Here is a 16120-nt window from a genome sequence, read left to right on the forward strand (position 1 = left end):
GGCATGACATTCTTAAACAAAATTCTGACTCTGTTAGGTTACTGGATCGGCATGACATTCTTAAACAAAATTCTGACTCTGTTAGGTTACTGGATCGGCATGACATTCTTAAACAAAATTCTGACTCTGTTAGGTTACTGGATCGGCATGACATTCTTAAACAAAATTCTGACTCTGTTAGGTTACTGGATCGGCATGACATTCTTAAACAAAATTCTGACTCTTGTTAGGTTACTGGATCGGAACTGCAGTCAGAAGTATTATTGACGTTCGTTGATATAGCGTTTGTTTTAGCGCGATTGTTGAAAATAAGTGTATCGTAAAGTTGTATTCGGGAAGAATAAACTAGTTTTATTAAGTAAGGACTTGTGTCGCTAAAGTTTCGTTGGAACGAAGTTACGGAAAGTTAATTAACAAACGGAGACGTAACAATATTATTTTTCTTTATACTTCTCTCTACACAACGACATAATATATTTGTACATATTTCCATTAAACAAAATGCGTAACCAAGACCTTTTCTCGAAATTGTCTCTCAAGATTTTTTAATTAAAATTTCACCCTCTTAGTAAAATTGAACAGATTGCTATGTAATATTATTAAGACAAACTGATTTCCATATAGAATATAAGGTAGATCTTCTTTATAATGAGAGGACTGGCAGGATAAATCATGAATTTAAGTAAACTGACTTGGTTTAAGCTACGAAACAAAAGGGCTGAACACAGTGTATAATAAACAAAAGATTAAAGTCATCTTCACTTATTTGCAAATACAAAAGCATAGTGTGAACATTTGCGTTAGACACTGGACAATCGTCACTCATTGTACTGATTTTCTTCCATCGAGATCTATTTCGGTGAACAAACTCACTTGAGATCCCGTATAATAATATTTAGTCCTACGTTTTTACTTGACGGGAAACGTCGGATTTACCCATAGCGACTAGCGGCAGCACGTGACTGGTTATTCCCAATCAACCTCCAGATATCATCAGTTCTACCATTAAAGTATACTGCTGTCATTTATATTCTTAGAAAATATGATGTGCTAAAATAATCCTTCTCAAGGACAGAACAGCTTTATCACTAGAGAATGACGAAGGCAGATAGACTGAAATAAACGTAATGGTTTTCTGTAACTATGTAATACAAACACTGCATAGACTGAGAAAAGAAAACGAAACATTTTTTTTATTTCTACATTAAAATAAGAAGTTAGAAAACGTATGTCATGTCTGCGTACCATAATTGTGCCTAGATACCCTTAATACAAATAACTAAACTTTTCACAAATACTATGCCTAAAATTAACTAAGATTTGTCTTTAAACTATCGTATTAAATAAAACTATTTTACCATTCGAAGTGGGCCTGGCATGGCTTGATGGATAGAAGGCATTCGACTCGCAACATGAGGGTCGCGGGTTTGAATCCCAGTCACCGAACATGCTCGCCCTTTCAGCCGTGGGGGCATTAAATGTAATGGTCAGTCCCATTATTCGTTGGTAAAAGAGTACTTTTGGAGTTCGGGGTGGGTGGTGTTGACTAGCTGCCTTCTCTAGTCTATCACTATTAAATTAGGGAAAACTAGCGCAGATAGCCCTCGTGTAGCTTTACGCGACGTTTAAAACAAACCAAACCGTTGCAAGTACTTATTAATTTTTCTTCCGGGATCATTTGCTAATTTGTAATTATCAAAATTAGAAACTTATTTATATCGATCCAGTAACCTACAACGAATTCATACCGTCACAGACAATTAGCCATACATTAACTATGTGATACTGATCCAGTAACCTACAACGAATTCATACCGTCACAGACAATTAGCCATACATTAACTATGTGATACTGATCCAGTAACCTACAACGAATTCATACCGTCACAGACAATTAGCCATACATTAACTATGTGATACTGATCCAGTAACCTACAACGAATTCATACCGTCACAGAAAATTAGCCATACATTAACTATGTGATACTGATCCAGTAACCTACAACGAATTCATACCGTCACAGAAAATTAGCCATACATTAACTATGTGATACTGATCCAATAACCTACAACGAATTCATACCGTCACAGAAAATTAGCCATACATTAACTATGTGATACTGATCCAGTAACCTACAACGAATTCATACCGTCACGCCCCCCAGTGGCACAGCGGTATGTCTGCGGACTTACAACGCTAGAAACCGGGTTTCGATACCCGTGGTGGGCAGAGCACAGATAGCCCTTGTGTAGCTTTGTGCATAATTAAAAAAACAAACAAAGAATGTAACATCGATCCAGTAATCTAAAACCACTTGGTATTGGGAATTCTGTCTACCTATGTCATACCGATCCAGTAACCTAACAACAGTAGGAATTTCCTCTAATAATGTCATACAATTACTCACTATCTACACACACATTACCGCGTCACGTTGTCACCCTCTTATATATACCAGACTACCCTATCTAGTAAATGCTAGGGCATTCGTGAAGGAACAAGATAGTTCTAGAAACTAGAGGGCGTGAGAATAGTCACGTGATCTCGATGACGCAACAATAGCATCCCAACAGGCAAGTTAGAACGTGTACCAGTGAGATTAATTACGGTTACAGAAATACTGGAGAGAAGTCAAGCTATTGTTAAAGCTAAAGTAGATGATTTTAAGCAAAATGGGAAGATATTAGTCGAACCCACAGAAATATATGAATCTGCTATATTATTTGCTGCATGTATAAGTAGACTGTCAAAGAGAGCCACATTGCAAATAAAGGTGTTAAACATAAAGTATTATTTATTATTTATTGCCTAAGCATATATTAGTAGGTAAAGCTATCAGCATAGATAAAATTAGCTGCAGTACAGAAGTACAAACCACTCGTAAATAAGAAGTAAGCACAAAGTAGAATAAACTGACACACTATATTAGGTGGTATGAAGCATAAACACAAGCAAGGGCTAGTGAGTTTATTAGAGGAATATAAAGATATATTTATAGGAAAAGGCGATCTTAATGGTTGTACAAACACATTAAAATATAAGATAATGTTAAATGATAGTACAACTATCATTTAACAAACATTAAGAATTAGTATCTGGCATATGAAATCACTGTTATTTAATTTCCTTAACATGCGCTTACTAATTTACAATTGTTACAGGTCGATCCGACGAACCAAGCCTGTTTTGAAACAGTTAAGCACAAAGCTACACATGGGACGATTATTAAGCATAAGTAGTGAAAAGCTACTTAGATAGATTACTCGTTATAAACTCGTGCATGTAATGGTGAAAACTCCCACGTATAATGATGTGCAGATTAAGTTTGCAATGATTCAACTCATAATTAAACTCTGACCATTCTGAACAGAAAATACCAAAGAGTGTTAATGTATTCGTAGTAGATAACATGTTTGTTTTCATTTGTTAAGAATAATATTATATCTTTATGATACGTATATTTCATTCAGAAATCAAATTTTAACTTCTGCGCGCACCTAAAAGTTGTTTTTTTTTCTTTGCTAAATTTGTGTAAATATCAAGGCCACATATTAAGTTAAAAGAATTAGGGGGGGGGGGGATTCCAACAAATACAACAACGATAATACAACACCTTTAATTGACGTTATGACTCGAGCTTATCAGATTTCACAAATATAGGGTTTTAATTTCCTCACAAAAGGAGTAAATGGACATTAAACATAGCGAAATTCTAGTTTGGTAGTGATTGTGCCTTAAAGCTTGAAGCTGCTGCACCTTCTAGGACTTACTCAGGTGAGATTCTTAGTAGTCGGCTAAGGATTTCTTATGTTTGGATGTTTACATAATACCCTAAGGATTATGCACACTCCTGTAACTAAAAATAGAGACCAACTAGTAAATATGGAATGCTTCTAAAAGAAAATATATATATTATTTTGGGTAACGAATCATTGTGGAACAGTAAAAATTACAAAGAGTAAAGTGTAAGCAAAGAATGACAAACACAATGAGTAAAAAAGCACTGCATATTTTTACTTAATTGATATAATATAGTACTGGCTTAATGCTACGTTTTTCTTATTTATTTAGCAACCAAAGTTCAGGTTATCAGATTGACATTTTACTGGTTGACTGTCTGTGTGTGTGTGTGTGTGTGTATTTTGAACCTATTTTAAATATGAGATACAACTAAAAATCTTTTCAAAGATTTTGTTTTTCCCAAAGAAGTCATTAATTTTATTGTGTAATAAAAATATTTGCTGTAAGTTAAGAATTATATATTTACATCCTAATACTTTATTATTGCACTGAGAATTTCACTTCACATTTCATATCGCATATTGCTATCACATTTTATCCTTGTAGTGCCTCAAGATAGACAACGTTGGCTGTTTTTCCCATCTGGTGCCAAGATGACAAGGTTCTTGCCATTACCAACCCTGGAGCAACCAACATGATGATGACCATAGGAAAAACATGGGCTTTACAGGTTGAGACCAACAGCCTTAGTGATTGCCCCTGCGCCTTGTTGATGCTCATGGGAAACTGAGTCTAACTGGGAACTGGAGCCGCTTGAATTTGAATAGCAAGTCAGATGGCATATTTTGGCATATTTTTTTACAAAAGTATTTGGCAGAAATCTTCCACATATTGTTCATTCAGTAAGAATTAAAAGAAAAAATGATACTTTTTTATAGACCTTAAGGAAGCAGAATTGTGGGGCTTAAGGGCTATAGGGCAAAACATTAGCCAAATTGTTTTTCAGTCAAATCTAAAATACAATACACAGGTGGACACTCCAGGAATACACTTATTATGCATACAAAGTTTCAGGTCTCTACGTTCTTTCCTTTAAGAGCTATGGCGGTCACACACACACACACACAGACTATTATAGACTAGCGAAAGTACTCGGCTTCGCTCGGGTTGTTAGATTTATAGTATGTATATTCTGAACCCATTTTAGCACAAAAGTATAACCTATATACTTTTGTTGCTAAACAACATGACATAAAAACCATTATTAAAACGCATTGTTACCAAAACGCACTGGATTTTCTATATATATTAGAAGTTATTATATAAGGAACCACTTCTTTTCTTTATGGTGTTTCGCTAGCTTGCTTTATGAAAAAGATGCGCACGTACACGCACGTAGATAAGTAATAATGCCCAAATGCACACACTCATGGTCCACTTAGTATGGATGCAAAATTTCAGGTTTCTCTGTCTTTTCTTCTTGGAGCTATGGCGGTCACACACACACACACAGACCCACAGACACGCCCTTATATTTTTATAGATGTATGTGTGTTTTCTACGTCCAAATAGAAGTTTTTAAAGGTTTCGTAATATGGAATATATCACAGAGATATTTGGAATATTACATGTCATATCCAGAACCACAGAAAAGCAACGGACATTCTTTGCAAAAATCCACGCGAAGGTAAGCTGTTCCAAAGTGTGTGCGGATTATAATATTGTCCTTCTATATAGTTTACTTAATAAGTAAAGAAGTATATATATATATACTACATTTTTGCCGAGAACCAATCCGAAATATAAAAATCAAGCAAAACATAAATCCAATTATGAAAATCATTTCTATTTTGTTGCGCCTTTTAATAAACTAAAAATAATAAATCTTGTCACTCTGAAAGTTATTGTTATTATACAGAAAGCAACAAAATGTGTTATCTGTACTCTGCACACCACAGTATCGAAACTTGATTTTTTAGCCTTGAGACTTACTACTAAGCCACCTGGAGCACGCCCTGAAGAGAATCAGTGGGTCAATAATCATCTTTTTGGTCACATTGATATAGTTTCAAACACATTCTGACACGTAATTTACAGTTTTTAAGCAAATTTACGATTGCATTGCAAATGATAAGTTAAATTAAGAACAAAAAGTAGCCCAAGAATTGACTATTATTATTATATTAAACTTTTACAGTTTATTAATCTTGAAAACTGTGTATTTGATTTTACACCTCTGATTGGTCAATTTTATCGTGATGTACTTCAATTATTTATAGATATTCGTTTTCGTGCAAATTGATGTATGACAATAAATAATTCTACTAGGCTATTATGTACGATCAATTTAATTAACTTGTAGTTACTTTTATGTTCTGGTCTAGTTACTTATTTTTTACCAGAAGTTCTTAAAATATTATTTATTCTAGTGAATTATATTTCCTTTATTTTGTCTGTTTGTTGTTATGCACAAAGCTATACAAAGAGCTATCTATGCAATGCCCATCACGAGTATCGAAACCCAGTTTTAGCTATTTTATGAATTATTTTAAAATCATGTGAGTACCTTTGTACTTACTAAAATGTCATATTACCTTTAAAATGTACAATAGAAAAATAAATGCAAAAATGCAGTTTCTTCACTTCTCTTTTATGCCATAATTAAAACTAATATCCTAATATCCTCTATTATATCTTCAGAAATGCAATGAATTAGTGCATAAAAAGCACTTTTTGATAACGCCCGCACTTTTTGAATACTCTTACAAAAGTAATGAATTACTTGATGTATATTTAATTGTGTTGCCAAAATCAACATAATATTTTTTCTGTGTCTCAGGTGATTATCTGTTTTGAAAATAGTTCTACATTTTCTTCATATGGGTTTTATCTTTGTTAATATGTGATACGTAGGTTTACCATGTTCCCTACCCTTTTAGTGATGTTTTTAGCCGTGGCACATCGGCTCATAGAACGGCTCTGAGTTTTGTTTTGTTTTTTCAAGTACAAACTTTTAACTCATAACTCCATTATCTCTTGACCGATTTGATATCCAATTACACTTTTGGACTGGGGAGGTAAAACCCTTTTGATTGATTATTCAACCAAGCCAAGGTCTCATAGATTAATTTACTCTAATCCTGCCTAAAAGATAGGCTGGTAGAGATCCTGATGAGTAATAAAATTGAATCGGGTATACACGCACCCCCACGCTTGGTGGTGCTGGCGCACAAAAATATAGCTAATAAAAAGGAAAGAAGGTCTTGTAAATTAATTTACTCTAATCCTGCCTAAAAGAATTTCAATTGCCGTGGCTATTGAGGATTCCCCTCTTGTTTATCTAAATTACTGATTATTTCAGGACTTTCATGGTGACAACACGTGGTCCAGAGTGTCTAAAATTATCTTCTTCAAGTCACTTCAGTCATTTTTTCTCTTATTAGATGACGCCTTCTACACGCAAGGATATTTCAGTGTGTATCTTGTTATAAACTAGTCAAAACTATAATATCCTATGCTGGCCGAACTATGACATCAGCTGAATCTGATAGCTAACTAATGCTATCACGAGATGATGCTGACCACTGGACAAAGAAAGCGAGATGATGTTTGAAATCCAGACACACTTTCCTAATTTGTTTCCAGTAAAGATGTGCTTTTTCTACTGCTCGTGTTTGGTGTTGGAGTCTTTATTCTCGAGGGAAGGAAATCTTCAACACTACATTGACTAAGGAAGAATAAGGACTGTCTGCCTTCATTTTTATGTAGTCGCATTTGGGATTTCCTCTTTTCGTGTGAATAAAAATTTTATTTATTTGTCTGAAAACTGTCCAGCCTATTTATTCTTACACCCAAAAGAACATTCAGTCGAAATATCTCAGTCGCAAGAAATTTCATAAACTTTCTGAGTCAACTCTGTTGTTATTGCTGAAAATTATATAATATTTGTAAGGAAATTGGTTTTTAACTGAAAATACCACAAATATGTAAAAATGTAAAATTCATAATGATCTGAGTAATAACAATTGGCTACTGCTACCTGGCTTGAAAAACTATGTTATTTTTATCTTGTAGCGAATTCTTAATAAGATTGTCAGATTTACAACAGTCACAATCCTCTGTAGCTAAATATTAAAGGTCAAGTGTATGTTATATAAATTTATTTATTAGACTGAATACTGAACATTTATTAGATTCAAGGCTTCGTGTTTTAAGACTTCTACCTTTTACGTATGTGTATAAACATGTATAAATGTAAAAATTACTGATAGCACTGCAAACTCTAGAAATTCTAAAAGTTCGATTACAACTCATCAGCTTATTACTCTGATGTGTGCTAAGCTTCTCTTTGTTTTTGCTCTCGTCAGTTTTGAATACTTTCGTTTTACAAGTTTTATTTAAACTTAGATAAATCACTTAAATGCTTTGAATGGAAGAAACTGTCTACATATCCTTTCTTTACAGTGCTTGCTACGCTCCTGGTAGTACCTCTCTGAAACATTTCTGAAAAGCGCACCCAATATCTGAGCAAAGATCTGAAAGATTAACTTACTCATATTAAAAAGACATATCAGTTTTCCTTCGTGGCTTTAGCTAAGTTTATACAAAGACTTATGTTTTAACAAATAATAATTTGACAGATTAGTGCTTGATAAATGGCTTCTATAACTTTTGTTTGTTTTTGTGTAACGGTGTTTAGCGTTATAAGCTTTCAGACTTACAACTCAGCCACTGAGAAGCAGGCTTCTATGACATCGAAAAAATAAATGGGGGAGAGGTCTTTTATGATTAGTAATCTATTTATTGGTGGGTGTAAGAAGTTGTACAATTTTCTAGTAACGAAAACTGTTGTGGTGTGAAAGTAGTTTCTAAGATAGGGACGCATGATAATAATTAATTATATTTGTTATAATACATTAGTATTAGGCCTATTATATTTTCAACACTACTATCTTTATTCAGTCCCTTAGGGCTTCTCAGGAAGAGGAATGAATAATAGTATTTTAACCACACTGTGTCTGCCATATTCAATGCCGACGATGTGTTTCACTAAATACAGAGCTCATCAGACCGGCTGGAACACACACAAAGTAGTAATCGGAACACTATTTACATAAGATATTTTTATGGTAACAAATGGCACATACAAACAGTGTTCAGACTACTACTGTGTTTATTTGTTTATTTCTTTTCTAAAACGTGAATTTCAGTGAATAAAATATGACGTGGAGGCCTCGTCTATTCTTTGATTCGCTACTCTCACTGCAACAGACTAGCAAATAAATAAAGTAGGTTTCATATAGTTGTGGAATTTAAGTAGTTTGTTTAGTTTCTTGTGTCCTACTACGAATAATTCAGTTGTTATATTATGTCTATCACCGATCATTATATTAACACCTGAATGCATCAGTGTGTAAACATATCAAACCGGGACAAATAGCTTCAGTACATTGCGGACTAAATCGTGGGTAAACGAGCTTTAATCTACGTCTCCTTTATATAAGACTATGAAAGTATATTTATTGTCTGTTATAGATTTAATAGCCATTCAAACCCTCGCAATTTGATCGTGGTGAGATAGATAGCGCTGTATTATTCAAGTTAGTTGTGTCTCTGGTGAGCTCTATATTGAATGAAACGCGTCGTGGGAAACGTATACGGGTGACTTTATGTAATTTAAGTACTATTATACACTCTTATTCTTCTTTAAAAACCTCAAGAGATTAAATGAAGAATCCGACTACAAAAAATGCTGTTCCAAGAAATTTTACTAGTAGACGTCGAAATATTACTGCCCGAGATGACCATGTTTTGATCAGATTAACACGTCAAGGTCGAAAGAAGTCTTACAACACCTTACGATAGGAATGTCATGAACACATTCATTCCAAGATATCCAGAAGAACAATGAATAGAGACTGAACAAACTAAGGTTATTTTGCAAGAAGGGCTATCCGCAAACCGATATTAACCAGAATTCAACGCCGTCACTGTATTACTTGGGCAAAACAGCATGTCAACGTGTAGTGAGGACATTGGCGACATGACATCTGTTAGATGTACAACACTGTTCAGTTTAAGAGTTATTATTTAGTTTATTTAATGATTATTTAGTTTTCATAACAAAATTGTTAAACGTTAATTATTTTAAAAGCGATAGTTATTACAAGTTTCGTTACGTAATTCTGTACGAGTGATACGTTGTGTATGCAGTTAAATTGTTGTACTAGGCTTTTATAATATTGTTGACGTCATCTTACTCGAAGCTTCTAAGTTTGTCTCGTTATATGTAATATTGTTGTTACAAGAGGGCTAAATATTTCCAGATTTTTCCAGAGAGGAAGTAAGTAAATTAATGAAAGAAAAGTGAAGTTAGCTTGCATGTGAGTCTAGCCATAATGGGTAATTTCTAAAGTGAGTTTCACCATTTGTATTGTAACAACAGAGATAAAGAAGAAGAATTTGTCTTGTCAAAGGGTGTTCTAAAGTAGTTGAACCAGCATGTGTAGACTTTGACGAAAAAAGGAGACAATTATTTAAAGCTCTGGATACAACTATGATAACCAATAATGTAACGAATTTCTATACATACGTTGGAGTTGTTTTGGATATTTTATTTAAAAACAAGTAGATTATGTGCTGTCTGTTTGTTGATGAAATTTATCACCAACAAGTCATAGACACCTACTATAAACGATCTGGTCCCTATAAAAACTTAACATCATCTTTTCAGATGAATCCTGTTTCCAGCTTGATAAACCTGATGTTACGATTCGTGTTCGTCGTTTGCTTGAGCACAAATGAGGAGATTAAGGCTGTCTATCCCACAGGGAACACACAGGAGGTGGTGCAGTACATGTTTGGGCAGTTATTCATCATGGTGGAAAAACTGCTCTTCATATCCTCTAAGGAAACGTCAATGGTGCCTCTTACAGGCATCACATGGAGACTATATTTCTGCCATATGCTAGGGCAAAGTTTGACAATAACGTTGTGTTCCAGGATGACAATGTCACTGCCCATAGTGCACGTATTGTACAGGTTTATCTCGACCAGGAGGTCATTGCAAGATTGCCATAGCCAGCAAAGTCTCCATACTGTAATCCTATTGAGAACTGTTGGGCAGAAATGAACTGAAAAATTGCTAACCACTACCCTAAACTAGCTACTGTGGCTAAGTTGCAACACCTTATAGTGACACGTTTGGATGAAATCACCATGGATTGCATCAATAACATCATCGACAGCATGCCACGTCGCCTTGTGGAAGTTATTAGAGCAGAACCAACCAAGTACTGAATGTTTGATACGAACTATATAAAGTTACAGACGCTGTTTATAATAATTTGATGTTATATTGTGTCATTATGTATGTTTCGGTAAGGTTTTGTTGTGATAGATGAAATGCTGAATTACAAATCTTTCTACAGGTGTCTGATAAAATTGTTTGATGTTCTAATAAATCGTTCATGATGCCCATAGAACCTGTTTCATTATATGTATTACATATGAAGATGTATAATATAACATGCATTTCTCAGTTGGACAGCACTAAGTGTATTTATATTCCAGCTTAAGAATAATGATCTTATTTGTTACAAAATATGCCAACATTTTGACCAAGACTATAGTTAGGATATAATTCATACATTGGTAACTTGTGTATGATTCTCAGAAGTAAACAACTATTTTAAGTATAGGTCTCCTTTTTTTGTACTTAGTTTTATTAAATCGTATTGATTTTAACGTTTAGAATTAGCTTTTACACTTATGAAGATTATTTTGCAGTTGTAGCCTACTGCATGGATATAGGTCTAATCCTAACCTCCTAAGCTGTTCGAACCTCCTGGGTTATTATTAGGATTACTTCTGAAAGCATCATTGACTGAGAAGGTACCAAACAGATGATTCAATGCATTCTAACATTTTTTGTTGTTTGGTGTAATATCCAGCTCTCTTATAATTTGTATTAATATCCAGCGAAAATCTTTTTCATTTTCCCATAATTCGAGTTCAAATCAGAATAAATTATGTTAGGACAAGTGTTAGAGCAGAGAATACCATATTTTACTTCAAGGGGTAACTGTACTGTATTCAGTTTTATTTTACAACTTTCATATAGAGCACAGATATTTCTGAATCCTAACGATCTAGTTTTATGATTGGTTGACTAGAGGAAATGTGGATTCGCTTTTCAACACCAAAGAGCCAGGACATGCTTAGGAGTCTTGTCCTTGTCTCTTTTTGTTAGTGATAATGGTCCAGCTGCTGTCCATGTGTATTTTGTTCTTGCTTCAATATTATAACGTTTCAGATTATTTGTATAGTCTAAATTTATTTCCATTAACGTGTATATATATATATATATATATATATATTTATATTAGCTCCAGCTAGTTTCATTTGAACTTATACTCTTTCTGTTAAAGTAGTTTTATTTTTTTAAATTCATGCCAGTTTCATTTAACTCCAACATTAATGATTCCTATTGGTAACCTTGCACGATCGGTTATTGTTTTATTATACTCTCCAGTCACAAAGTTGTTGTGTTTGTATAACAATAATATTTCAACCACACTATGTTCGCCGATGATATGTTTTGTTCAATCCAGAGCTCATCAAGCCGGCTGGGACACAGCAACCACAGTAGTGGTCGGAACAGTATTTATAAAAGCCATTTGTTACAACAACAACTGTTAGGGTGTGAACGTTTTTTTCCAAACTGGTGAAGCATGATTAATTAATTATACATGTCATAAAATATCAATATTAGGCCTATTATATTTTCCAACTCTACATTTTTTTACCTAGTTCTTTGTGGATTTTAGATATTTAGAAGAGTGTATAAGAATAGTATTTCAACCACACTATGTTTGCCATATCCACTGCCAATGATGTTATTGTAGCAAATGGCTTATATAAATATTATTCTAATCACTACTGTGTTTTTATGTCTAAACCAGCCTAATAAGCCCTCGATGTGCTGAGCAGATCACTCAATCAATGAAGTATATGATTTCAAAGTTTGTGAGCTGAGATAAAACAGGCATGGATGATCACCTGTAACAGAGCAATAGTCTACCAGCTGCTCTCCAAACTTATTAAGGTTTTGAAAAGAAGTTGTGTTTCCAGTAGAAATCGTACACGGACCACCCTTCAACTGTGGATCTGCCAGCGAGTAGGCAAAATATGTGGAGTTACTGAGACCCACATAGCTAGATGTGCATGAGCTTGCATGTCAACAGATGGGAAAAGCTGAGTGTTACAAGATGGTAAAAAACATGATTTCAAACAAGAAGACTGGATGTGTCTCTGGTATATGTAAGCAGTAAATTTCTCATATATGACTCAAATGGACCTTTTATTCTGCTTCAGTTTCTCAAACTACAAACTTTAGTTGACTCATAGCATGAGAAAGTGCATAGAACATGTTAATAAGTTAAAATCATGCTTTGCTGATGAGTTTCTGAAGTACTGAATTAACTGGAAAGTAGAGAGTGAATGAATCAATACTTCAGACAACACTACTCCAAACTATAAGAGGAAGAATGAGGGTGACGCTGAACCTTCCATAGTTGTTCACAATTACCCAAAAGAAGAGGAGTTAATACATGAGTAAGTGACTTGCTCAGGTGCATGTGGTGACATCGACCTCCAAATAATTGTGGCTGGGAATTTTCAGCAGTTATGGTGATTGTAAAACGAAAATCAACTGTATCCTTTGCTTTCCAAACTAGCTAGTAAAGTGATACAGTATTTCTGTGGCGCAAGGCAATTAAGAATGAAATGTTTCTGCAGTTGAAATAGTTAATAGTAATAACTAGAGAGTCTGGAATGTTTGTAGCTGGCACACTGTTGGCAATGGCTAGGATTCCTAGAACATTATTAATGCTGTTTAAAATATTATATAGTATATAACCTAAGCATGAGTTTAATAATTTAGGAATATTATCAAACATAGGTTTAAATATTTTCTTAGGAAACTGTAAAACAGATGGCATCAGTTTGGTACTCTATGTTACCTTCTTGTCAAGTATGCATATGCAAAAGAAATAAAACAGACGGTCATATAAACATAATAATTTTATTGTGTTGGTATTTACAACCTCTTTGTTTCTTCTCCTTTTTTTTTAATTTATCTCCAATATGCACCAATTCCTACACTGAAGCGATTCAGTCTTCAAACATCAGTGGCTCACTCCCAGATAGATCTAACTGTTCCTCTGGTTATTGAGGTTTATTTCTTACCTCCTTACTTAAAAATACTACAATTGTTATAAATTGTTTTTGTATAATGTAGTTTTTAGATGATGTGAATCTGAGGATATTTTATGTAGTACACAGTTTTTATTTGTATGTAGTTATTTACTATTTAAGCGCAATGCTACACAAAGGGCTATCTGTGCTCTGCCCACCACGGGTATCAAAACCTGGTAACTAACGGTATAAGCCCGCAGATATGCCACTGGGGGGGGGCCTTCAACCAGTGATACTGATGACGAAAACGACCGAGTTTCTTCACCAGCTTGAACTTTATCTATCCACTTTATTTTAAAATGATTGTTTCTGTTACTCATACATGTCGACTGATCCTAGTTTTTCTCCATTTCAGATTCTTCCGGCACGGCCTATTAATTCGACGCTCTGAAAGTGGATTTTCTCGGGGTACTCTCGTTTCTCCCAAAGCACAATTAGTCTGAGCATAGGATTTATAGATCCTCGCCCTGGAAAGGCTGTTTCTTTCTGTATAGATATACATAATTATTTATAATCATAAATCCCTCTAAGCCTCAATTCGTTTTCAGTTTTATGCCTATTTTGGCTATAACTATTCTATTGTCTACATTCTAAGTATATTTCTAGAACTTTTAGGCCTACTTGGAAATGATTCCTGACGTCACAGCCTTGGTTACCTCCTAACACCAACTTCAAGAAGCACGAGTTTTCTCCGGGTTTCCTCACCTATCCCTCGCAACTAAAATTAATACCCCGCTGGTAAATAATAATCTCTTCAATATCTATCCAAAACTTATGATCTTCCATGTCTAGCCTTTCTCTTTTACCACATGTAGGACGAAGAGAAGTATAATATTTCTGAAGTTTCCCGGTTTGTCTCCTGAAGTTTTTAGTGAACTCCTGGTGAATTTAAATACCTGCTACGATTGTATTGAATGCATTTCCAGCATCAGTGTGATGAACGTACTCATGGCTCCAAGGACAGAAATACCACATGACAAAAACGTAGAAATCAATCGTTTGGCTGGTGGAAGCTGTTCTATATGATATATTGAGGTTAAGTTTTATGTTTTTGTAAAAGCTGTATACAATACTCTGAAGAGGGTATGTGAAACTGACACTTTTAATAATAGAAGTGATTGTTCAAAAAGTCCAAGTTTTCTAGGATGATGTTAACTAACTCGGGATATGTTCTTTACTTGATACACACCAATCCATTAGATATGTTACCAATGATCTAGTCGTAAGTACAGGTGTGAATGTGTTACCCCCAGAACAGTGGGATACATATTAGTGCAATCTGACCTCAATGGAAAAACAACTGCTTAAGCGAGATAACCAAAAGGCTGAAACGAACATCATGCTTAAAAAATTGGTGCGAATGAGAAAGGTGTTGTTTGCAGAAGAATCAAAATTGATTGGTAATAATCAACAGTAGGTTGTTCAAAGGCATAGGAGAATAGTATCACGGTCAATGTATAACAACCACAGTAAACCATGCTGGGAGACCAATGCAAGTGTGGGCTGCAAGTCTTGATATGAATATTATTCAAGATATATTGGCTTATTCGGAAACTGGGGTCAAATGTCATCCCCAAAACCTTTTACTGCATCTTGGGGAGTAATAAAGGACATTTGGAACAATATTTTATAATCATACACTGAGAAACTTCTGGTAACACAAAATCAAATGTACTGCTCTGTTTAAATCTAGTACAAAATACTAGTGTATGGCACAACTGATTCACTTTTCTTTTGTATTTTCTTAAATAATGTATTATATTACTGGTTTGTTTTGAATTTCGTGCAAAGCTACACGAGGGTTATCTGCAATAGCCGTTCCTAATTTAGCAGTGAAAGACTAGAGGGAAGGCAGCTATCACCACCCACCGCCAAATCTTTTACCAGCGAATAGTGGGATTGACTGTCGCATTATAACGCCCCCACGAGCATGTTTGGTGGGACGGGGATTCGAACCTGCGACCCTCAAAATACGAGTCAAGCGTCCTAACCACCTGGCCATTATATTAGTGAGACTAGTTAGTTGCAATCACTGAGTATTCACGATTCTTGCATATTGTTACGACAGCGGGGGTCACGTGACGCTGGTAACACGTCATATTCTCGAAGGTTCCTGAATGC

The sequence above is a fragment of the Limulus polyphemus genome, unplaced genomic scaffold, assembly GCF_000517525.1.
Source record: "Limulus polyphemus unplaced genomic scaffold, Limulus_polyphemus-2.1.2 Scaffold3833, whole genome shotgun sequence".
NCBI lineage: Eukaryota > Metazoa > Arthropoda > Merostomata > Xiphosura > Limulidae > Limulus > Limulus polyphemus.